The sequence below is a fragment of the Hyperoodon ampullatus genome, assembly GCF_949752795.1.
Source record: "Hyperoodon ampullatus genome assembly, chromosome: 2".
In the NCBI taxonomy this organism is placed as follows: domain Eukaryota; kingdom Metazoa; phylum Chordata; class Mammalia; order Artiodactyla; family Ziphiidae; genus Hyperoodon; species Hyperoodon ampullatus.
Window position 1 is genome coordinate 90,973,303 of NC_136915.1, and position 25,512 is coordinate 90,998,814.

At 40.3% G+C, this 25,512-nt stretch overlaps 1 pseudogene across 1 annotated transcript in view; it reads right to left on the bottom strand.

The window, feature by feature from the left end:
• Nucleotides 1-15,451: 15,451 nt before the first annotated feature.
• The window catches only part of LOC307064744 (SWI/SNF-related matrix-associated actin-dependent regulator of chromatin subfamily D member 2-like), a 37,077-nt pseudogene continuing 27,016 nt past the window's right edge, over nt 15,452-25,512 (bottom strand). Inside the window, exons 4-6 of the transcript in view lie at nt 23,198-23,329; nt 19,873-19,981; nt 15,452-16,947 (exon numbers count right to left, since the gene is read on the bottom strand). The product of the transcript in view is annotated as an SWI/SNF-related matrix-associated actin-dependent regulator of chromatin subfamily D member 2-like (transcript). The remainder of the gene's footprint in view (nt 16,948-19,872; nt 19,982-23,197; nt 23,330-25,512) is intronic.

Here is a 25,512-nt window from a genome sequence, read left to right on the forward strand (position 1 = left end):
ATAAAGAATTACATTGGATGACCAGACTAGGATAATGGAATAATTATTCCTGTCTTTCTTAAGAGTCCTTTATGTCCATGATAGGTATATGCAAATATGTGGCCATAATCCTGCAAGACTTTACTAACAGACCACGGCCCTGTAGCTGAGCTCTCAGCACAGTGCTCCAGGTAGCCACAACTAATTGATTAGAGATGACAAGCTAGATGAAATCTAGGCGACTCAACTTCTCTGGGTCCCCATATTGCCAAAAGCAGGAATGACATAGTATTAGAATCTGTCTCACATTGAAGAGCACAGTAAATTCTTTTATATTAGTATGCTTACATGAATCCTACTGAGCTGGCTATTGGCAGAAAGAGATAGGTTGATGTTATAGACTGAATGTTTGTTTCCACCGCCGCACCTCACACCACCCCCACCAAGTTATATGTTGAAGCCCCAACTCCCAATGTGACTGTATTTGGAGATGAGGCCTTTATGGATGTAATTAAGGTTAAATAAGGTCAAAAGGATGGGGATCCTGATTCAATAGGACTGGTATCATCATAAGAAGAGACACGAGAGAGGTCTCTCTCAATCTCAGTCTCCCTCTCTCTCTCTGCCATGGGAGGACAGAGGGAGAATGTGGCTGTCTACAAGCCAGGGAGAGAATTATCACTGGGAACTGAATGGGTCAGCACCTTGATCAGGGACTTCTAGGCTCCGAAACTGTGAGGAAATACATTTCTGTGGTTTAAGCCACCCAGTCTATGGTATTTTGTTATGGCAGCCCAAGCAACCTAAGACAGTAGATACATTATCACTAAGTATTACTCAGTTAAGGACCAAATATCAGGATTTCCTCTGAAAGATGTAGTTCATTTGTCTAAACATGCAAAAATGTTTCCGTTTGAGAGTCAGAAATTTTGAAATATTGTGATTAACTCTGTTGGTAAATCACCTGAACAAATCACAGAATCACAGGACTGACAGGTGAGAAAGAAACTTGGCCACTTGGCTCAGCTACCCACCAATACAGTAATATTTTTTTCTAAATAACACACAGACTTTACTAGAATTATTTATCAAGTAATTTTTCTTTATATGAAACTTTGATCTACTTAGGTATAGCTTTCATCCATAGGAACAAGTTCTGTTATCTTTACCTGACAGAAGAAGTCTGTTCTTTCCTCCACTTCATTCATCTTTCTAGATGCTGTGGTGGTTAATTTTATGTGTCAGTTTGTTTGGGCCACAGTGCCCAGATATTTGTTCACATATTTTCTGGATGTTCCTGTGAGGGTGTTTTTAAATGAGATTTATATTTAAATTGGTGGACTTTGAGAAAAGCAGATTGCCCATAAGGTGGGTGGGTTTTAATCAATCAGTGGAAGGTCTGAATAGAACAAAAGGCTGACCTCCCCTGGAGAAGAGAAAATTCTCCAGCAGACTGCCTTCAGACTTCATCTCCAAAATCAGTTTTTCCTGGTTCTATATCAGACTGACTTTGGACTTAAACTGCAACTCTTTCCTGAGTCTCCAGCCTGCCAGCCTCCCCTGCATATGTATGTATATATATGCACATATATGAATATAAATGAATATATAATATCCATTTATATATAATAATATATATATTATATATGTCTAATTAGTTGTTCTTCTCTGAAGAACCCTAATACAGATATGTCATGTTCCTTCTCTCTCCAAAGCTATCCACTGGCTTCTCATCTCAGTCCTGTAAAAGCCAAAACCTTATGATGACCTCAAGTCCTTACATGCTCTTCCCTCATCTTCACCTCTAAACCCCTCATCAATAGCTCTCTAACTTCATATGTTCCAACTCTTTCCCTAGATCACGCTGGTTCAATCACACTGGCCTCCTAGCTGTGCCTGTCTCAATATTATTGGATTTACAATTTCCTCTGACCTGAATGTTAGTCTACCAGATAAACATGAGGCTGGATCACTCACTTTCTTCACATCTTTACTCAACAAAAATCTCAGTAAAACCTTTCTTAGGTCTTTTTAAAAAAATTCAATGTCCCTTTCCAATATTTCCCATTCCCTTCATTATTTTATTGTTTTACTTAGCACTAATCACAATCTGTTATACATTGTATACATTGTTATACATTGTATACATTGTATTTTACTTTTATCTTTGCCATCTGATTTCCCTTTTAGAATGAAATTTTCATGAAAGTTGGAATTATTATCTGCTTTGTTCATTGCTATATTCCCAACACCTAGAGCAGTGTCTGAAATATAAGAGCTGGCCAATTAATATTTGTCAAATATGAATGAGTCAGAACATCAGATCTTTTTGAAATTTTTAGGTTGATTTTCAAACCAAATCTTCAAATTTAATAAGTTTTGGCTGAATTTTAACATTTTTACACACTGTTAATTATTTTGGAATTGAAATATATTGTATATTAAATATGTAACTTAAATACCTTAGTTTTCACCTGTTCTTAATCCACTGTCAAATGCTGTTACTAAATAAATGAGGCATCTCATAAACAACATTGTTTCTGAGGTGATAGATAGATAGATAGGCAGTAGCAGTAGTAATGGAAGATATTCATTTATCCTTTATCAGTTTCATACTTTACATTTTAAAAAGTTATCAGTCATACTACAAATATTTATACAATGCTAGTTTATATACTTATTAATATACTTTAATATATTAATTATATTTATATATAATTTATGTAATAATAATAATTATAGAACACTACACTAGATTCAGGGGAATTGGCAACATAAAACATATGTGCCAGACTCTATGCAACTTACAGTCTAACATACAAACCAAATAACAAACATTTTGTTGGAAGACAATTCCCTATGGGTCTCTCCTGTTCTGTGAGTTTCTATAAGCAAGGGCACCAATTTGCCCTTTGCTCCAGATGATCATTTTAAGAATCTTGCTAGGGCTTCTCTGGTGGCGCAGTGGTTAAGAATCCGCCTGCCAATGCAGGGGACACAGATTCAAGCCCTGGTCTGGGAAGATCCCACATGGCGTGGAGCAACTAAGCCCGTGGGCCACAACTACTAGAGCCCACGCAACCAGAGCCCATGCTCTGCAACAAGAGAAGCCACCGCAATGAGAAGCCTGTGTACCACAACGAAGAGTAGTCCCCGCTCTCTGCAACTAGAGAAAGACTGCAAGCAGCAAAGAAGACCCAATGCAGCCAAAAATAAATAAATAATTAATTTAAAAAAATTAAAAATAAAAGAATCTTGCTATAGCAAACAGGCCTGGAACACAGAGACAGTGTCTCTCTCTGGACCAAAGGACAGATATACTTACTGCCCATTATAAAAGATTTAGATCCCTAAGCTCAGGGCTCTTCTTTTACATTTTTATTTTTTTAAATTAATTAATTAATTAATTTTTGGCTGTGCTGGGTCTCTGTTGCTGCGCGTGGGCTTCCTGTAGTTGTGGCAAGTGGGGGGCTACTCTTTGTTGCGGTGCGCAGGCTTCTCATTGCAGTGGCTTCTCTTGTTACAGAGCACAGGCTCTAGGTGTGTGGGCTTCAGTAGTTGTGGCTCACAGGCTCTAGAGCACAGGCTCAATAGTTGTGGTGCATGAGCTTAGTTGCTCCACAGCATGTGGGATCTTCCCAGACCAGGGCTCAAACCTGTGTCCCCTGCATTGGCATGTGGCATGCGGATTCTTAACCACTGGGCCACCAGGGAAGCCCAGGGTTCTTCTTTTAAAATGCAACTCACTGCACATGTACACATCTATCTGGGCCCATCCACATCACCTCTGTGGGACTTGGGAGCAGGTGGAACTGATGTAAATATGCTAGCACTTATGCTGTCTGTTGCCCCATGCATCATGAGGTGCTCTGTCTCTGAGCCAGGATACTCATGTCTTTAGCAACATCCATGAAACGTGTTTGTTTGAAAGTAAATTGAAATCTCAGACCCTTCACAGTCCCTGATACACATCACTGCTATCATCATCAGAATTCTAACATGAAAGCTCATTATCTTCTTGGTTCTAGGATGCATTTTAACATCATAAAAATGAGGCAGATGAAATCTTGTTAAAGGGTGGAAGGACCGTAGAGAAATAAGCCTGAATTCAGTAATTTGATGTTGCTTGTAAAACCAATTATATGACTTACCTGAATTTGTTGTTTTGGTCAGTGACTCTCACTACTCTGGACCTTTGTGTAGGAATTCAAATCAGGAATAATTTGAGTCTTTTTCTCCTGGAGCAGACCCACTGGACACTTTTAGTCCAGACTGACTCCCTTCAGGCTAGCTAGAAAAGGATTGAGTTAGTAGGGAAGATAGAGTTATGGGAATTCCTACTGGTGTTCTCACTAAATTTTATTGCACACGGAATGCTCAATTGAATAAAGAACTATAGATTCCACAGATACAGATGTGAAGAACATGGAATCTAATTGACTCAGCTGTGATTTGTAGGTCTTTGCCACATACCCCGCTCTAACTAAAATCCTATATTGTGTTGAGTTATACTCAATATTGTGGTATTTTCAAAGAGTGGTCCCCAAACACCTCCTGGGTGCTTATTAAAAATTCTGATTTCTTGATCCCATTCCAGACTTAATATATTGGAATCTTGGAGGTGGGGCTCAGCTATTTCATTTTTAACAAACGTCTCAGGTGTTACTTAGACACTTCTCAGGTGATACATAGATTCTCTAAAGATTGAGAATCAGTATATAGACTGGGGTATCAGGAGAGAAGCCAGATGATGAGGGTCACTGTGATTCTGGTGGGAAATGTGGTGTGCAGTGTAGTACAGTATGATGTAGAGCAAACTGAGTATGATGGTTAATTTTATGTGTCAACTTGGTTCGGCCACTATACTGAGATATTAGGTAAAACACTTTTCTAGTTGTTTCTGTGACAGTGTCTTTTTAGATGAGAATGACATTTAAATCACTAGACTTTGAATAAAGAAGATTACCTTCTGTAATGTGGGTGGGCCTCATTCAGTCAATTGAAGCCCTTATAGAAAAAGATTGACCTCCCCAAAAGAGGGAATTCTGCTAGCTGACAGCCTTTGAACTTGAATTGCAACTCTTCACTGGGTCTCCAGCCTGCTGGCTTACCCTGCAGATTTTGGACTTGCCAACCTCCACAAGCAGTCTCTCTTCCTGGTCCTGTTTCTCTGGAGAACCCTGATAATACACCATGGTACCAGGATTACCTTGGGGGATGAGAGGACATAGTCTCTGATCTTCAGAATGAGAATTTAAATGTTTGTGTTTGCATTTAATGATAAATATTTATATTCAGGATCAACTGGTTGTTCATCTCCTATCAGAGGACCATCATATGATTTCAGTAATGAAATTTGTGATAGGGTTATGATTGCTGGGGACAGTTGATTGTCTAAAGTGACAGCATTTAATTTTTAGTGTGTTTTTAAAACTTGAGTACACAGAATTCTATGTAGGGTTGCCAGATAAAATACAGGAGACCCAGTTAAATTTAAATTTCAGATAGGCAACAAATAGTATTTGAACATAAGTATGTCCCAAATATTGCATGGGACATATTTATACTAATAGTCTTTTTGTTGTTTATCTGAAATCCAAATTTAACTGGGAATCCTATATTTTTATTTGCTAAATTTGGCAATCTCAATTTTGAGGGTATGTTTCCAGAGGTCCAAGGCTTTTCAGATTTGAAGGTGTTCTTTGCATGTATTTGTGCATGTGACTATGTGCCTGTTTTAGGCAGACAGATGGTGCTTCCTGATTACTACATTTTTTCATAGTTACCTCTATATTACTCCTCTGCATCCTCTGTTTCATCAGTCTTTGGGAGATTTATTGACATTAACCATACTCTCAAGAGACCTCTTTGAATTCAGAAAGTTAATATTGATTTACAACAGGAGATATATTTTGCCAATTATAGTTGAGGTTTCTCTGTGGCTGGATTCACTTAAGAAACCAAATGGCATAAGAAAATAGAGCTTGAGAAATTCAGGTTTAAAGCAAAGGGAATGGATTTTTAGGAATAACTTTGATATATATTAGCTTGATAAAATTCTGTTTTTTGTTTTTCTCATAATTTGGATTTAAAAAAAAACAGATTATCTCTTTCATTGGACATGGCTGAGGCATATGGCTAAAATATTTTCTTCCAACTCTCCTTTCTGTAGTCCCTGCGTTGGCCCCAAACTCAACTATTGCAGTTTTCTACCTCACTGAAATACCTTCCAAACAGCTTTACAATGTCAATATCCAATTTTACAGTGACTACCTTTTCAATGGACTGTCTCCTAATTGCTTCTGGGATGTTTTCCAGGTGCCAATGGCTCTTACTCATTTTATGTGAATTATTTTTGGTCTCAGAGAGTGTGTCGTTTTTATGTCCTTGCTCTTTCCACCTGTTCTATAATTTTTGATGTCCAGAGTTAAGAAAATAATAGGAGGATATTTCACTCTTAGACCATAAGTGGTCACTGTCTATTCTCCAGATGAAGTGTAATACACATTCTTCTTAAAGCTGGCATTCTAGTTATATGCTCATTTCACATAACCATTGTAATTGTCTTATAAACCATAATCTAGGCTCATAAGTGAAAGCTGATTCTGTATCCACAGGAGAAATATTCATTTCTGTAGCGTATGCATTAAAAACCACATGACTTTTTAATTTTGTTCTTTTCTTTTATAAGTGCTCCCATTTACTATAAAATCTAATTTAGGTGGTTATTTAGAAGAATGGAAACTATCAAAGTAAAACCAACCAAAAATTAAAGTTATTTTATAGAGGAGGGGTGAGAAACCCATTATGGTTTCTTATTATAAGCACTCTTAGAATAGTTCACAATGCAAAAGTTAAAGTTAAAGAATGACAGTAGTTTTCCCAAATACTTTAATTTAATGTATAAAGATTGTCTTTCATTCTAGAAGATGAATTTTCTTCCAGAGTTCAGATTTAAAACTGAGATATTTCTTTTTTCTTTTTTTTTTTAAGACTAGTCCTTTGTTTTATTAATTAATTTATTTATTTTTGCTGTGTTGGGTCTTCGTTTCTGTGCGAGGGCTTTCTCTAGTTATGGCAAGCGGGGGCCACTCTTCATCGCGATGCACGGGCCTCTCACTATCGCGGCCTCTCTTGTTGCGGAGCACAGGTTCCAGATGTGCAGGCTCAGTAGTTGTGGCTCACGGGCCTAGTTGCTCCGCAGCATGTGGGATCCTCCCAGACCAGGGCCCGAACCCGTGTCCCCTGCATTAGCAGGCAGATTCAACCACTGCGCCACCAGGGAAGTCCCTGAGATATTTCTTTTAACACTCAATCTGAATTCATTCAGCCAATTGGAAAACTTGAAAAAAAATGAGCGCTGTTAAAGTATATACTATCTAAAATCTTTTTGGTCCAACTTATCTCTAATATTGTCATAAACACACTTACATATCTTTGCATACACACATAGACATTTACACATCTTTCTTCAGATGCCCAGATTTTGATTTAGCTTTACTGTTTAATAAAGACACTCAGGACACATAACCCATCCCAAATAATGACGCCATTTCTCATTTTTAATAATTATGCTTTATATTTGCAGGTGCTTTGGCATTTAAAAAAGGTCTAGCAGGCATGCAGGGCAGATATAACTACATTTATTTTTCATTTTATAGGTGAAGAAAGTGAAAATCACAGAAGTTAAGTTTTTGTGCACTAAAAAGTGACATGGTTGGGGGACTTCCCTGGTGGTCCAGTGGTAAAGAATCTATCTGCCTTCCAATGCAGGGGATGTGGGTTTGATCGCTGGTTGGGGAACTAAGATCCCACATGCCACGGGGCAAGTAAGCCTGTGAGTCACAACTACTGAGATCGCGCACCTCAATGGGAGAGCCCGCGTGCCCCAAACTACGGAGCCCAAGCACCCTGGAGCCTGTGTGCCACAGCCGGAGAGAGAAAACCCGCACACCACAACTAGAGAGAATCCCACGCGCCACCACTAGAGAGAGAAAAAAAAAAGTGACTAGGTGGGAGCTAAAGTCCAGTCGTTTTGACTGCAAATTCTGTTCTCCTTTCAATACAGTAAGAGTTGTCATGAGCTTTATAAGAGATACTCTAGAGTATTAGTCATTATAATATGTCCTCCAACTTACTGTTCCCAAACCTGGTTGACTATCAGAGTCCCTTGGGGATCTGTACTTTTGAAAACACTCCCCAGGTGATTCTGATGATCAGCTAGAGTGGAAAACAACTTCTTATGTCACATTCTCAGAAAACCAAGTGACTGGTGATGTCAGTACCCTGTGGATCATGTACTTAATCCAAATATGTTTCTTACTGCCTACCTTCAAGTTGTAAAGTCTTATTCTCCTCATAGGAAGACATCATGGTAATAGAAATATTTATCTTTACCTTTGCACCTTCCACTCATAGGCTATGTATTAGATGTTGTCGGCATTATCTAAATGTGAGAGAGGTGATGTTATCACCCTCTTACAGACTAGGATGTTGAAAAGCAGGGAGAATAAGTAAATTTCCCAAAGGAACCACCATTGACTAAGTTGATTTGGTTAGCATAATGTTGATTATTAGTTCATTAATGATAATGATATGTAGTAACTGAAGCCTCTTCAAGTTTTGTCATCAAAAGTTATCTTTCAAAAAGAAAGCCACACAGGCTCTTTCATTTACAGTTTTATTTAGAAAATTTCCAAAGTCCCTCTCTTTCTTATCTCTCTCTCTCTCTCTCTCTCTCTCTCTCTCTCTCTCACGCACACACACACAGTCATTTAGAAAAAAATCTGAAACCTGATTGTTTTAAAACTCTTATTCTATAGAACAATTTACTTATGTAATTGAACAACAACTTTAAAGGACTTTCTAGACCACATTTTCTTGAAACCTTAAATATTTTAGTTCATCCTGGGAAGAAACATTTGCTTTTGAAAAAGACTGATGGTTTGAGTAACATACTTTGCTTTGATCCCCTTTTCTTCCTGGGCAAGAACATGTCTTATTCATCATTCAATGTGTAAAGCTTTATTGTTACTCCACAGTTAGAGGAGGAGAAAAATAACCAAGGACAATTGCAATTTGAGAGAGTACGCAAGGGCAGGGAAGAAGACATGAGATGATCCTAGACTTAAAAAATATATTTTATGTTTGTCATATCTTCTAGATATTATGAATTTGTTTGCACAGTTAGCTTAACTTTGAAAGGAGAACCTCTAAATCAAGAAAATAGTTTTAACCATACTGTGCCAAGTTCAAAGCCAGGTCTTGGAGTCAGCTATAATTTGAGTAAAACAGTAATAGTTACAGCAGATGCAGCTTTTCCTTCAGCTTGTACAGAGTCTTACTGTGTGCAAGTTACTTAATCGCTCATCACTAAGACCAGTCATCCCCGTCTCACAATAGAAATTACAAAAATCAAGGTGTTGGGCTTCCCTGGTGGCGCAGTGGTTGAGAGTCCGCCTGCCGATGCAGGGGACATGGGTTTGTGCCCCGGTCCGGGAAGATCCTACATGCCGCGGAGCGGCTGGGCCCGTGAGCCATGGCCGCTGAGACTGCGCGTCCGGAGCCTGTGCTCCACAACGGGAGAGGCCACAACAGTGAGAGGCCCGCGTACCGCAAAAAAAAAAAAAAAAAAAAATCAATGTGTCATATCTCGCTTCTCTGGAAAGCAGCACTGAGGATCTATCAGTCAACAGCAACTACAACAGACACCATTCATGTCACCTGCCCCTTTTCCTTTGTCCCCTACATCTCTCATAGGCTAAAGAAGAGAAGCCTGGGTTAGTAGCCCCTCACTGGGCCCTGCTTATCTGACAACAGTCAATTAATATTTATTAAACATTCATAATGAACCTAGCCTGTGTCAGGTGTTGGCTCCCATCTTACAGCCCTCTTCCTGGAGGGTTCTCCTCATCAGTCTTCACATGACTGGTTTCATCTTGTCAAAATTTTAACTAAAATTTTCAATTTCACCACTCCAAAAAGGTTTTCTTTCAATCTGAAATAAACATCTTAATCACATTGTGTCATATGATCCTATTTGAATTCTCTGCATAGCACTTATTATTACCTATTATTTTTCTTATTTTAAAAAATATATTTTTAATTTTCTGTCTCCTATTACTACAATGTACATACCACAACAGGTGGAAACTTCTCTGTCTTGTTATTACTATGTCCTTAGCACCTAGAATATTTCCTGACACCTAAATATTTGTTAAATGAGTGAGAGACTTAAGATACAGTGGTGGGACAAAAGTGGACATGGTTTCTGATTTTGCGGGGCAGCTTGTAGTTTAGCAAGGGCAATAGACATTAAGCAAAGAATCCTACAATTTAATGCAAATTTACAGCTATCATTAGTGTGGAGATAGAGCCATTCTAGGAGGACTTAGTAATGGGCCATTAACCATAAAATGGAGGTCTCACTAGAGTCCCTGAGAAAGGGAAACAAGGTGAGATAAAATCTAAAAGTAGAAGTGAAAGGGAGATGAGACAAGTAAGGAAATTGTTTGAGACCAAGGAATTTGTATGTTCCAGGTTCTGTGGTTGGAGGGTACGTGCCCATTCAAGAAAAAAGCCAGTGTGGTTGGTTTGCAGAGGGAAAGTGAAAGGGTGGTTTTGAGATGAGGCTGGGCAGGCAGATGGGATCCAGGCCAAGGTAGGGTCTTGTGGGCAATGTTAAGCATTTGTATCTTTAGCCTAGGATTGAGGGAGAGCCTCTGATAAGTTTTAAATAGTAGTGGAATGATGGGATCAGATTTGCAATTTGAAAAAAATCACTGTGCATTGTAGAGAATGGACTATTTGGTGGTGTTTTAAAAAGGAAAAGCAATGCCATCATTCAAGCAAGAGATGTGGGCAGTTTGGGTTGGGATACTATAGAGGAGATGTGGTGCAGTATACAGATTCAGGAGGTATTTTGGAAGTGAAATCAGTAAGATGTGGTTTTGGAGTAGCTATCAGGGGCAAGAAAGAGGGAGGTGTCTAGGATTATTCTTAGATGTCTGGCTTGCTTATCAGAATGGAAGCTTGTATCATTCACTGATAATGGTCACTGTAAGAAGACATGGAGGTGGAGTATGAGGCTGGAAACAATGAATTCAATTGTGTGTTATGTTGTGTTTAAAATGCCTTTGAGATATCCAAGTAGACATGTTTAGTAGGTAATTTGTTACGTGAGTCTGGAACGCCAAAGCAAGGTCTGTACATGAGAAATATTCACAGATTTGAGAGTCATGTGTAGGTGGGCGAAAGTAGAAGTTGTTGATGTCGATATAAGAGCCTGAATATAGAAATTGGAGAGAGAGAAAGGCTAAGACAGAGACTTGAGGAAGTTCCATCACTTAATATCATTTAATTATTGGATAGAGAAGGATGGTCATGCAAAGCAGAGGGAGGAGGAAGTGCCAGAGAATAGGAATAAACCAGGAGAGAGTTGTGTGATGGAAGCCAATGGAAGACTCATCCATGTCAGAAGCTGTGTACAGACTGAAAAGATGACTTGTCTATTTCTCCCACTGGACAAATAATTTTTTAAGCAATGAATGAATATTGAACAAGAGGTATGACATCTTCAAGGAAGATAGATAATAGGGCATCAAGGGAAAATGGGGATGTCATAACAAAAGGTGGGACTGAGGAGAGAAGTAGAAGTTTCTGAAAACATACTCATCATGAATGATGTTTGTGGTCAATTATTAGTGTTAGACTTAAAATATAGACCCTAAATAGATCACCTTTCTGTCTTCTAAACATCACGTGGATATAATGGCAAATTCCAGAAGGGACAATCTGGTGAAGAGGAGCAGTGAGACCCTGTGTTATCTGGGAGGGCTCACAGAGAAAACAAGGTGCAGGTGTGCTTGGCTGCTACTTACAGGAGTACTTTTTAATCTACAGGGAATTCTATAGCTACTGCTCTATAGCCATTTGAGGTGCAGGCATCAGAACTCGGTATGAAACATTGCTGCTTTGACTAAAAATGCATTTATTTTAGTCACTCTCGCAAAGACTTAGATTACACATGGTAGATGCTGTCTGTAACAACCCCCAAACTTCACTGGCTTAGCCCAGTGGGAATTTGTCTCATTCATATAGTGTTTTTGTGTAGGTGTGTGGTAGTGTCATTCCCTAGGGTGATTTATGAGCTCTGGGTCCTTCTAGCTTGTGGATCTACTGTCCCTTAAAGCCATGGAGGTTTCTGCTGAATCCTCTGCTTCCAGTAGGCCAATGTGAGAAGAGAGAAGAGTGAGCATTATGACAGAGATTTTTTTAATGGGCTGCGCTGGAAGTAGTGTCCACCCCTTCTACTCATATTCCAGGAGTCAGAACTCAGTCCTGGGGCCACACTCTACTACAAGGGAGTCTGGGCTGTGTACTCAAGTGGAAAGGAAAACAGATTTGTGGAAAGGAAAACAGATTTGGTAACCCTGTCCATCTCTCTCCTAAGGGCCTTTTTTCATTTTTTCTGCTAGTTTGAGGACCTAATTAAGCCCTAGTACCTTCCTTGCCAGAGAATTCTCTTTCTTTACTCAACGTATTTCCTTTAAACTGTTTCTGCCTGTTGCCCTTAACTTTTACTTAAATGTCTTCTCAAGAGAGAAAAATATTTGGGGATGATTTCCCACAATTGTCTAATGATTATTTTCCAGCCAAGAAGACTCCACCTCTGGCAACCAAGCTGATTTACTTCTCCAAAAACTATTACTTCTCTCTGACTTTACCTTTGAGTTTTAAAAAAATATTTTTATGAGATTCTATTTCAACAAAATTTGGGGGAAAGGGTTTATAGTTTGGCTTTTGTCTAAAACAGTGGTTCTTAAAATTTCAGAATTGCCTGGAGAGCTAGCCCACACCCAGAAGTTCTCAATTTCTGGGTCTAGGGTGAGGGCTGAGAATTTGCATTTCTAACAAATCCCTAAGTGATTCTCAAGCTGCTCATTCAGAAACCACATTCTGAGAACCACTTTTCTAAAATAAACTGCTTTTTATTTTTTTAAAGAGGACATCCTGCTTTCCTAACCCTGAGATTTTATTCGCCATGTGAACCTAACACAATAGAAAATACATTTTAAAATCAGAAAAAAGCTTAGAGGTAGAAAATCTTAATCCTCGTTTTGAACCAGTTACCTTTTAGTCTGTAGTATGAAAGTAGGCAAGTCATTCTACTTCTCACACTTTCCATTTCTTTATTTATAAAATGATGATAATATATAACACCTACTTTGCCCGGAACAAGAGATTTTGTCCCAGGCTAATCAGGAGCAGAACAGCCAGGAGATTGGCTTGTTTGTATGAAAAGGGAGATTTACGCTCCATCAGAGAGTTTCCCGGGGGCTGATCACCCAGAGGGAAAACTATTATGTAGCCTTCACAAAAGAGGCTGCCTTCATTTTCTGGAAGGCAGTATACACCCACTCCCTGGACTGAATTTTAAAACAATGCACCAGCAACGACACTGAAAGGTCAACACTGCATCCCTGTGATTCTCAATGCAGCTCTGTGACAAAATCACCATGTAGCTTTGAAAACAATGCCCAGGCCCTAGTCTCGGGCATTCTGAGGTGGGGTCTGGGTGTCCAAAATTGTGTCTTAGGTGCTAACTGAGGTTGAGAACCTTCCTGTGGGAAACAGACTGGCCCTTCCTGGTCAGCGAAGTGGGTTGCACTGTGACTTCCAGCTTACAGATGACAGACACATTCTGTGCACATCAAAGTTTGATTGCAGTGGGGATATTAAATTCCCATGCAGGGAGCACTCTATCACAGGACAAATAAGAGTGTCAGAGCATGCTTTTTAAGGCCCTGTGCTATTATGTTGAATGATAAACTGCTTGCAGGTGATTAAACTGCCTCCACAGGCTTAGGCCCTCACTTCTTTTGCTTTTCAGGTGATGCCATCTATCTTTGTATTTTTTTTTTCCACCAAAGAGAAAGCACACACATGTTGAATTGCTGCAAAGCATCCTAGATACTAGAGAAGTAGATTGAAGAAGGTGCTTCATGCTTAATTTTCCTAGTCATGCAGAACTGGATCAACTCTAATGTAACTATGTCATAAGAAATTGGGCAGCTATAAATAATCTTGGGTTTCAATATCTGATTTTGAGGTTTTATTTTGGTTTTTATCACTAGGATAAAGACAAGCAGAATGGTAGTTGTGAGAAGGAAGTGAAACAGGCTAGTATGAGATTCAAATGCTGTTATGACCTCTGCTGCTTTCTCTGTATGTATCACTTGGATTTCTATTGTTCCAGCAGAAAAAATGGGCCAAAACCCATGTTGTTTATTTGATAAAGAATGCTTAAACTTGCTTTCTGAGCTCTCCATGTTTACACTTTTGAAAAGCAACTATTAACATATTTGACATTAAAATAATTTGGCTTGAGTAATATTTGTCTCAGAATAACTTTCATTTGGTTCATATATAAGCACTAGATATTCAAATATTCAGCGATTCCAGAAAGAGGCAACTAGAAAACACAAATTGTGGAGCTTCTGATGAACTGAACTCCGTAAGTTGAATGAACACCTTAAGACAAAGACCTGTTATTTTCTTCAAATGTACTGATAAGGAAAGAGCAACATTGTAATGGCTCTGTCATTTATTTATCTATTTTTATCACCAATGAACAAAGATTTATTTGGAAATTTCCAAACCTGCCAGAAGTGGCACTTGCCAAGCCCTAGGTCCACCCTCCTTACCAAGCTCCAAAGGGCAATGATACACACCCATGCCTCAGGCCACACCAGAGAACTAGTGTGCCCTCCCTCTAAAAGGCATTACCCCTGGGCCCAAGAGCTTGGGTGGCAGCTCTCTGGCCTCTCAGGAGATGATGGCGGCCAGAGCCGCTTGCATAGATTGAGAACAGAAAATAAGGAAGGAGCCACCAAGTAGGGCTCCCTGAAAAACCCAAGCTTACCGCTGTACAAAAAAAGTGGCTCCCGCATAGAAAAACCTGCCCCACGAATACTGCAAATACCCAAAGGAAAGGAAAAAAAACCAGCAGCAAGGCTGGGCTGGTAGGAATGGCATAGAACTTTGGTTTGGAAAGGCTAGGAAGAGTGTGAGCTGTGCCCCTCTTCCTCGCCAAGCTCCCCAGAACCAGCGCTGACACTCGCTCCAAGGGGGTCAGTAAACAAGCAAAGCCAGGGGCCTTTGGTTCTGAAAAGTCTCCATTATGATGTCAAAGCACAGCCTCCAGGTCCTACTTGGGCCTGCCTGCAGCGGGCAGAGGAGGCCTCTTCTGTGAATCCAATTAAAGCCAACGTGTAAGTGGTAAGGCTTTGGGGACAAAGCAACAAGGAATCCTATCACTACACTTATGAAACTAAAGCTGGGGAGCAGAGGGTGACAGGAGACACCCCTCACCCCCTCATCCTACATGTCTGTGCCCCAGAGGGTGGTCCCCTTCCAGGCTGAGGAGGGGGTGGCTCCAGGGCTGGGAAGAAAGGAAGGGATCCCTGAGCAGTTAGGTCAGGCAGATTCCCAGCACCTGTTCCAGTTCCTGCCTTTGCTGTTGCACCTTGGCAATGATGTGCCTCCCCACTGGTTCCTGGGCCCAGGGCTTGTGGTAGAAAGCAGCTTGTCTCTCTTCCTCAGGACTCCCAATCACATCAGTGATAATCTTGAGGTACTGGCGCTGGGAACAGAGCGATTCCTGGATGAAGTCCTGGGGGTCAGTGCTAAAACAGAGCGTGAGATCCCTCTGGGTCTTCAGCTGGTTGATGGACTCAATGGTCTCATGGATTTTGACATCAAGGGAAGCAATCTCCTGCTGATTGGTGGTAGAGGCCAGAAAATTGCTCATCTGGACCTTGAGTGGGTCATCCACCTCCACATCAATGTCATAACAGCCTGTCTTCTTCTGGTTGTTAGGGTCCACACTAATTACATGGTTGACGACAATGGGGTCTGGATGCTGCAGCAACCTGGCTAGCTTCATGGGAATCTCAGAGAAACGCAGTCGGCCACAACTGAAGATCTGGCGGAAGTACCAGTTGCAGTTGACGTACTCCCGCTCGTGGTCGTCCTGCAGCTGGTTGTGTTTGATGTAGAGCTACAGGGCCTTCATGATGGCAGCCCTCGTCTATGTGTGCACCCTCAGCAGCCTCCGCAGTCGGGGGTCCGACTTGTACTGGGGAGGCTGATGATCCAGCATGAGCAGGTGGGTGCACTTGACATTGAGGTCTCCAGGCCGTTTCACCTGGAAGCCATCTGTCTCCTGGGTGGTGGGCATCTGGTGCCACTCCAGCAAGTGTTTGTCAGACCCGTACAGTTCCTTGTCCAGCTCAATGACGAGCCTCTTAAAGAATGAAGAAAACTTCCTCTTCTGTTTCCTAAGATCATCCAGCAGTTTTCCCTCTACTCGGAGTTCCCAGGAAGCCACCTTGTCCCCTGCTGGGTTTCCCCCCGGGGGTCCCTGCGGTTCCTGCACTATCACCTTCTGCCTTGCTGGGACAGAACATATTAGAAATATAGATCCGCAGCTTCCGTTTTTGCGTCAGAGGATTTTTGATGGCCTCCTGGATCTCCATCCGCTTTCGAGCAATGGTCTGGTTCAGCTTCCGCTCAAAAGCCAAGAGATCTATGCACGCCTGAGGTTCTGGGACAAGCTCCCAAATTCGCTGAGGTAGAACTTTATCTGCCACCTTCCTCCTCTTTAACCCCCTGCGCTGGGCAGGCATCGGGGGCTGGGCCTGGGGCACAAGCAGGAGTTTTCGGAATGGGTCCGTCATGGTGGGTGGCATGCCAGGTCGAAGTGGAGCAGCTGCGCCAAATGGGGAGCCGGCAGGGGGTCCCACCTGCAAGCCAGGCCTCTGGTACTGCGCCGCAGGGCCCGCGGGGCTCTTGGGGCAGAAGGCGGTGGCCCCCCATGCCTCTAGCAGGCCTGGGCCCCCTGAGCACTGGTCCGGGCAGCGTGCTGGGTCCGGCTGGCAGAGACGGAGCTCCCAGGGCCGCCTGGCTCTGTTATTTTGATAATTTTGACTGAGATAATGGAAATTTTTCATCAGATGCTGTCTGTGATTAATGCTTTCTGAGACCTCTCTTCTCCTAGAACCTTCTTTTTCCTGATTACCTCTTGGCTATGGCTTTTTGATGACCTAGGTTTGGTTTAGATGATTGCTTCTGGAAAAACTGTGTTAGCATCCTTGCGGTGGTGTGGAGCTTCCTGAGGAGGGAGAGGCAGGACAGGATTCTAGTTCAAGTCATTGCAGTTAGTAGGAAACTGGGACTTAGAACCAGATAGAATCAGTATCCCCAGTGTTTGAGGAGGGACACCCAGGACAGAACTGGTTTCAGACTCTGGACAAGGCTGAAACAGCTTATGTCAACTGAAGGCACCTTTTCTAAGTTTCAGCCGTCCATGGACATTGGAGAGCACATGTGCGGTTCCCCAGCCTGTTTTAGGCTCTGGGAACAAAAGCTGGCACTGTATTGCATTGTACTGGAAACTGACTAGAAGAGGCTTAGGTTTTTATTGTTTTACTTCCAGGAGGAGAGGGGAAAAAATAACTTGCAAATCAGGTGGATGAAAATTGAGAATGAGAAAGATTTGCTTGTTGAAGATAACCCTGTTTTCTCTCTCTTTTATTAGGTGTTCGTGAAGAGGCAAGTAAGGCTGAATCCCCTTCTGTTCTTCAGGAATTCTTTTAAAAGTATTTTGTTCTTTGTCTTAGATCGAGACTGAAGATGTGACACCATACATTACTGGTATCACCTTCTGCAGCTGAAATACAGACTCCAGAACTGGATGTGGCATGGTGTAATTTTTCTAATTAGCCCTAGAACTCTACGTTAAAGGCTCAGACTGTGTGTCCTTTGGCATGACATCAGTCCGCCGCTGACTCTGATTGTCAGCAGGAGCCTAATTATTTGGGCCAAAGCATTTTGCCTAGAGTTTATATTTGTATTCAAAGAGAACTTCTGTGTAAGGAAAGAAAGACTTTTTGTTATTATTGTTCCTCTTCTTTGGAATTAGCACCTATCTAAATTAATCCTCTCTAACTTCTCATACTTCTCCAGTAGGTATACTTCCTAAACTTCTTTAGTAACCAACAAAAAGGGGAGTGATAGTCTTTTAACGAGCTTTCTAGAGATAGAAAATTCACAGCTATTAAATCCAAGCTGTATCTAATGTGAAGTTTCAACCTAATGAACAGCTGTACATATGCTGCCTTCCCACACAGTGGAACTTGATGGAAGCCCTGGTTTTACAACTGCTGGTTATTGATTAAACAACTAGGCTGTTTTGATGCTGGTTGTTTCTGTTGTTGCACGCATCATCTTAGGTTTGGAAGAATTATTGCAGATATTAACGTTATTAGAGTTATTAAAGGTCACTAGTCTGTCCCCTCACCCACCCTATGCTGGTAACATCTTAACAACATCTCCCCCAAGTGGTTGCCTTGATCATGATCAAACCCACCTAATGACAGTGGGGAGAAAGCAGACTTCATAATCCAGCAGTTATAATTTAGAGTTATTCCTTAATATAGTTTACCTAAAACTATAGTGAACTCCAGCTTAGGAGAGGACCTAAATGTATAAATAGATAAGTTGATATAAAATGTGGTGAATGCTTTGATAGAGGCACAGATAAGTTGTTTAGAAACAGCTAACTGCATGGGAGAACATGGGAAAGAATTTGTCTTGAAGGATAAGTACATGTGCTTATGCACTCGTGTGTGTGTGTGTGTGTGTGTGTGTGTGTGTGTGTGTGTGTGTGTGTGGTGGGGAAGAGTATTTCCAGAGACAGGATATAGGTGCAAAGATATGGAATTTAGGAAAGGCTGTGTTAAGACATGCTGAGAAGTTCAGAATGGCTGGATGGAACCTGCAATGGTGAAAGAGATGTCTTGAGGCAGGCTATTTGGAGTTTTGTTGCCCACCCAAAAAGTTTAGATTTTATCCTATAGGAAAAGAAGAGATTTCAAAGGGGTTAAAGCATCGGAGTGGCTTGATCAGATTTCAGTTTTATGAAGATAATTCCAGTGGCAGTTTTGAGGACTCATTTGCTGGAGGAGAGACTGTTTCAAGGATACAGGTTGGATACAAAGTGCTCTGCCCTGCTGGCAGCCCATGTGTCCTATAACATTTCTGGTTCAGAAAGTAAAGTCACTATCTATAGAGCCAGTCAGGCTTAACTGGTTTTGGTGGGTTCTTGTAAAATGTTACACCTAATGTTGTGTGAATACCGGCAAAGTGAAATAGGAAATCATGGCACAATCATGGATTGTGCAGGGAAATAAAAATTGACGTGAAATACTATCTTAAAGAATTTTAAGGTGGGAAATATCTAGGTCATTGAGCAAGGTTTTTTCCCATGAAATGTTCAACTTTAGTTTGGCTGGACATAGTCTGAGGCACATACTCAGTAATTTGATGATTTCAGCAGTATGTTTTTCTGTGACATCGTTATGGGTCAGAAAGTCACTATACAGGTCAAAATGAAATCACGTAAGTATTTTATTTTGAAAAGGCAATGTCAAAATAATATTATGAGAGGCTTTAGAAATTTGTATGTACTTAACATTCAGCTGGAATGTGGGGATTACTACTCTCAAACCAGTATAGGTGGTGCTTTTTTTTTTTTTTGCGGTACGCGGGCCTCTCACTGTTGTGGCCTCTCCCGTTGCGGAGCACAGGCTCCGGATGCGCAGGCTCAGCGGCCATGGCTCACGGGCCCAGCCGCTCCGCTGCATGTGGGATCCTCCCGGACTGGGGCACGAACCCGCGTTCCCTGCATCGGCAGGCGGACCCCCAACCACTGAATCACCAGGGAAGCCCTAGGTGGTGCATTTTTGATCTCCTTTCAGGAAGTGCATTGGTGCTCAGAAGGTGAGGAGTTTTGAACTTTTTAGCTCTCACCCACATTTACTTCTGCCCTACGAGGTTTACATCATCTGCCCTTTTTGGTTTGCTGGCTAACCAATTCCCATTCTCCACATGCCGTAAACAACTATTCCTAAGATAGGTAATGTCACAAACAGAAATTGATCTGTTTCAGAAAAAGATGAGGGGGGAAATATGCCTGAATTAAAGCCATGAAACAGATCCTCAAATATTCTCGCTAATGTAATGTGAGAAATAGGCTTCCAATAGTTTATTTTTATTCATGTTATTTATTTAGTAGCATCACCACGCGGGGGAAAGTAGATTTGTTACCAACTCACACAAGAGTTCAGTCTGGACACTGGTTGTCTTCCCTGTGGGGCTGGCTGGCTCCCGTGCTTTGTCATCTCTCAGAGTTTTCCTGATAAATAAATATGTGTTGGTCAGAATTGATCTCTGGCATTATTGTCAACGGCACCCACGAGTTGGCCCACAACTGCACATTTTCCTGCAACTGGTCTGTGGCTGCACCCTATCATTTCATATTCACAGCCTGCTCCATCAGGCTAATAAATCAGCTGTTTCTTATGCATGACATGCTGTGTCGTGTGACTGATGGAAAACTACAGCATTTTAAGTCTTGTTCTAGAGTCTCCATTATGCTGCCAGCCTCTCCGTTATACTCTATAAAAATGTTTCCTGTTATGGACTATCAGAAGCAAAAGTAGGTTGTTTTAGAGTCAGAGCAATCTGAACCCTGTAAAGTACTGCTAGATTAGCAGGCATGGGTAGATGAGGAGAAGCTGTTTGGAAAAAGATGTGCTTAAGGGCATCAAACATAAGCACAAAAATTACCTTTTTCATGGCCCTGCATATATGGACATAGATAGAATAGCTTCTGTGGAAGCTGTGATTCAGTATGAGCTGGAAAACTTCTTTCTAAGAGGTCTGGAGACTTGTTAGAAGAAAGACAAGGACAGGTGACTGACACTCATTATGTACTTTGTGTCCAGTGCTGTGCTATGTTCTACTGCACATATTAGGTCATTGATTCTCAAATAACTCTGAGAAACAGGGATTTCTATCCCCTCCCCCCTTTTTTTGGCCACGGTTTGTGGCATGTAGGATCTTAGTTCTCTGACTAGGGATTGAACCCTCGGCCCCTGCAGTGGAAGTGCTGAGTCTAAACCACTGGACAACCACCAGGGAAGTCCCTCTATTCCCTTTTTTTCATTAACGTGTAAGAAACAAAGTCTGAGAAATTGTGGAACTTTCTTGCTTTCTCACAATGAGTACAGTTCTGTGGCCCTTCCTGTGTCCTTTCCATGACCTTCTCCATGTTCCCAACTGAATGGCTCCCCAGGGAAAAGCCCTATCTCTAACCAGCTCTGGAGATTCTGGGAGGACTTGACAGGGCTCCAACAATTTGCTTCTTGAGGTTTCAGTGGCTCAATGGCTAGAGACTGTTCATCCTAACAACACAAAAACAGACTTCAGTGTAGTTTGTTTCTATTGATAAATTACATACACTGTTTATATTAGCAAATAATGTGGCAATTTAAAAATCATGTTTATCAAATCATTATTATGTCTTAGGGTTCTGTAGAACACAGTCTGATAACTACAAGCTTAATATATTCCAATAAATGGATTAACTGCTTTGACATGTATGTCTTCCTATCTCTTCTTACCTTGAAGTCTAGACCTTCTTACATGTACTCATGGTCATTCATTAGCTCCAGGGAAGGTTTTTAGAGAATGGCTCTGCAACAAGAGTGAAGTTCTTGGCTTATGAGTTGTAAGAATCTGGAATTTGAGCATCAGATGCCTTAGTCCTGAGATCAGTGGGCAGAATTTATGGCCTAAGTGATAGATTTGGAAGAATATGTTGTGGGTCAGAGGCACTTTTTCTAATATCCAGATAGATGAAGATTCTGTGTGATGATGAGTGAGAGGAGATAAATCAGAAGAGACACACAGAGCACTGCTGATGGGTCTCCTGAGAAGGATCCAACACTCTTTCCATACTCTTGGGATGTAATCATTTTAAAATATAGTTTTAAACAAAAGTTGTGTATATTTAAGGTGTACAATATCATGATTTGATATATATATGGGTATAGTGAAATGATTATTATCGTTAAGCTAAGCAGCATGTTGTCTCCTCACATAGTTATTTGTGTGTGTGTGTGATGAGAACACCTGAAATCTACTCTATTCATATTTTCAATATTCAATACAGTATTATTAATTATGGTCATCATGCTGTATATTATTCTTTAGACTTGTTCATACTACATAATGGCCAACAACTTTGACCAATACCCTTGACCCTTGACCAATACCTCCCTTATTTCCCCTCCCCTCCTCCCTGCTTGGCCCAGCCCTGGTAGCTCATGTTCTAGTCTCTGTTTCGATGAATTCAACTCTTTTTTTTAAAAGACTCCACATATAATTAAGATCATACAATATCTTCTTCATGTGTCTGGCTTATTTCACTTAGCATTATGTCCTCCAGTTTCACCCATGTTGATGCAAATGGAAAGATTTCCTTCTTTTTCATAGCTGAATAATACGTCTGTCTGTGTGTGTGTGTGCGTGTGTGTGTGTGTAAAATCTCAAGCTGTGAACTTGGATTAAAATGATCTTGTATTGCTAGTTTCCCCAGGTGCTTAGCAAAAGCATTATAAAATCCTGTTTGGAAGATAATAAATTGATACTACTAATAATTTTCAAATAACATATTTAACATACAATAAGAACATCTAGATCCAAAGGACAAGACTCCTCTTGAGAAACCGCAGTTAATAGAAGTAGATCCATAAAGACTGTAGATACTGGAATTATCAGACAAAAACTATGAAACTGTGGTTACTATGGTTCTGAGAAAATAAACGTCAAATATAAAACCGTGGCAGGTAACTGAAAATTATGAATAGTGACACAGCACATTAAACTATATATTTTAGAACTAACTTCAACAGTTGAAATAAAGAGCGCTATGAATGAGTTTAATAGTAGATTAGGCAAAACTGATAAGAAAATTAGTGAACTGGATGACATGATGGAAGAAATTAATCACAATTAAGTAGGAAGAAGCTAATTTATGGAAAATATTGAAGGAAGGGCAACAGAAATAGAGGATACAGTGAGAAGGGCTGCCATAAGTGGAGTCCAAGAAGGAGAGAAAAGAGAGAATGTGACAGATGGAATATCTGAAGACAATGACTGAGAATTTTCTGTAACTTATAAAATACACAGATTCAAATATCCTAAGGATGACAAATAAAAAGAAATCCACACTTAGACATATCAGAGTGAAACATATGCAAATATATGTATGAAATAGGCCAAGTTTACTAATAGATGTACATATACACACCTGAAAATCTCTGTATGTCTCTTAATCTTTAAAGTATCTGGAAACAGCACTGTAAAGTTGGCATCATCTAACAGTGTGCAAAGTCCTGGTGCTACTAATGGAGCCGGCTCCTTCATAGCCATTGCTCCCCTCCTTGAATGTGCACAAAAAGCCTGCAATCAAAAGGAGTGAAATTCATTTAGGAGAACAGGCATTGGCTCTAATTGGAAAGATAAGCGTCACAGTCTCGTGTAAATGCACTTTCTTCAGCAGCACATGTTGAATCCTTATTTTCCCACTCAGTCTTTTTAGCTATTTTTTCAGAAGCTGAGGCTTCTTTAGCAGATTTGTGTCTTTGTATGTGTTCAGTGATATCACCATGACCTTCATAGTGGTTGGTAAATGTTGACAAGTTTTGCAAGTTACACGGTCATCATTAACTTTCTCAGAGATAAAGATGTAGCACTTATTTTTTTCATTAAACACACTGTTCCATTCTTTTGAACTAATTACTGCTAACAGGGTTTATTGTAAATTGAAAAATGATGAAAATAATAAAACAAACAGCTATACATTTATAATTTACATTGAAATAAAGACAACAACCACCGTAGTAAGTGTGTTCAGACTACTCTTCTTATGCTACGCAGCAGGATTCTTCATCATCTATTTTCCAGGCATACTTCTTGTAGACTTAGCCTATAATTTCCCATTTTCCACTGACTCTGCTGATTGGATGCCTGTGGCTTCATGCATATCATCAGTATAGGGTATGGCCTAATTAGCTAGTGGACCAGATTGTTGTCAAGGGCAACAGCATTCCTGTTTGAGTGCAATTGTTTTATCAGTAAGCTTCTGCATGCTTTCCTTGAAAGGAAAATGTTAGTTCTGTTGTGTATGAGAAAGACTTGGAAAAAGAGAAAAGGCTTAAGACACTTAGGATTAAAATATCAAACATCTATAAATAAATTTACAGAGAAGACTATAAAACTTTATTAAAATAAACTAAAAAGACTGACATAGAGAAATAGATATTGGTTATAGACTAGAAGATTCAAATTTGCCAAAATGTCTTTTCCCTAAACTTATTTATGGATTTAATTCAAATCCAATAAAAAATGCAGTAGGGTTTTTGTGTGTGTGTGTGGAATGTGAAAAGTTGATTCTAAAATTTATATGGAACTGCAAAGATTAAAGAATAGCCAAGTTAATATAAGTCTACATTAATTTATACCCTGTGGTATTAGCACAAGGACAAACAGACGGGAACGAAGAGAATAGAATGTCTAGGAATGGAACCAGATATATATGGCAAAGTAACACTGCAGAGCAGTAGGGGAAAGGCTAGTATTTTCAACAAATGGTGCTGGGACTATTGGACAACACTTATTGTAGAAAAAAAAATTGGATCTCCTGTCGCACCTAACACAAAAATCAATTCCAGGTGGGTTACAGACTTACATATCAAAAAAAAAAATCAAACTTGCACTGGATAATAAAGAGAATATCTTCATGACCTTAGATAGGAAGTGATTTCTTTTTTTAAATTAATTTTTATTGGAGTATAGTTGCTTTACAATGTTGTGTGAGTTTCTACTGTACAGCAAAGTGAGTCAGATATACGTATACATGTATCCCCACTTTTTTGGATTTCCTTCCCATTTAGGCCACCACAGAGCACTGAGTAGAGTTCCCTGAGCTATACAGTAGGTTCTCATTAGTTATCTATCTTATACATAGTATCAATAGTGTATATACATCAATCCCAGTCTCCCAATTCATCCCATCCCCCCCTTCCTCCCTTGGTGTCCATACATTTGTTCTTTACATCCGTGTTTCTACATCTGCTTTGCAAATAAGATCATCTATACCATTTTTCTAGATTCTGCATATATGTGTTAATATATGATATACGTTTTTCTCTTTCTGACTTACTTCACTCTGTATGACAGTCTCTAGGTCCATCCACATCTCTACAAATGACCCAATTTCATTTCTTTTTATGGCTGAGTAATACTCCATTGTATATATGTACCACATCTTCTTTATCCATTCCTCTGTTGATGGACATTTAGGTTATTTCCATGTCCTGGCTATTGTAAATAGTGCTGCAATGAATACTGGGGTACATGTGTCTTTTTGAATTATGGTTTTCTCTGGGTATAGGTCCAGTAGTGGGATTTCTGGGTCATATGGTAGTTCTATTTTTAGTTTTTTTAGGAATCTCCAAACTGTTCTCAATAGTGGCTGTATCAATTTACATTCCCACCAACAGTGCAAGAGGGTTCCCTTTTCTGCACACGCTGCTCAGCATTTACTGTTTGTAGATTTTTTAC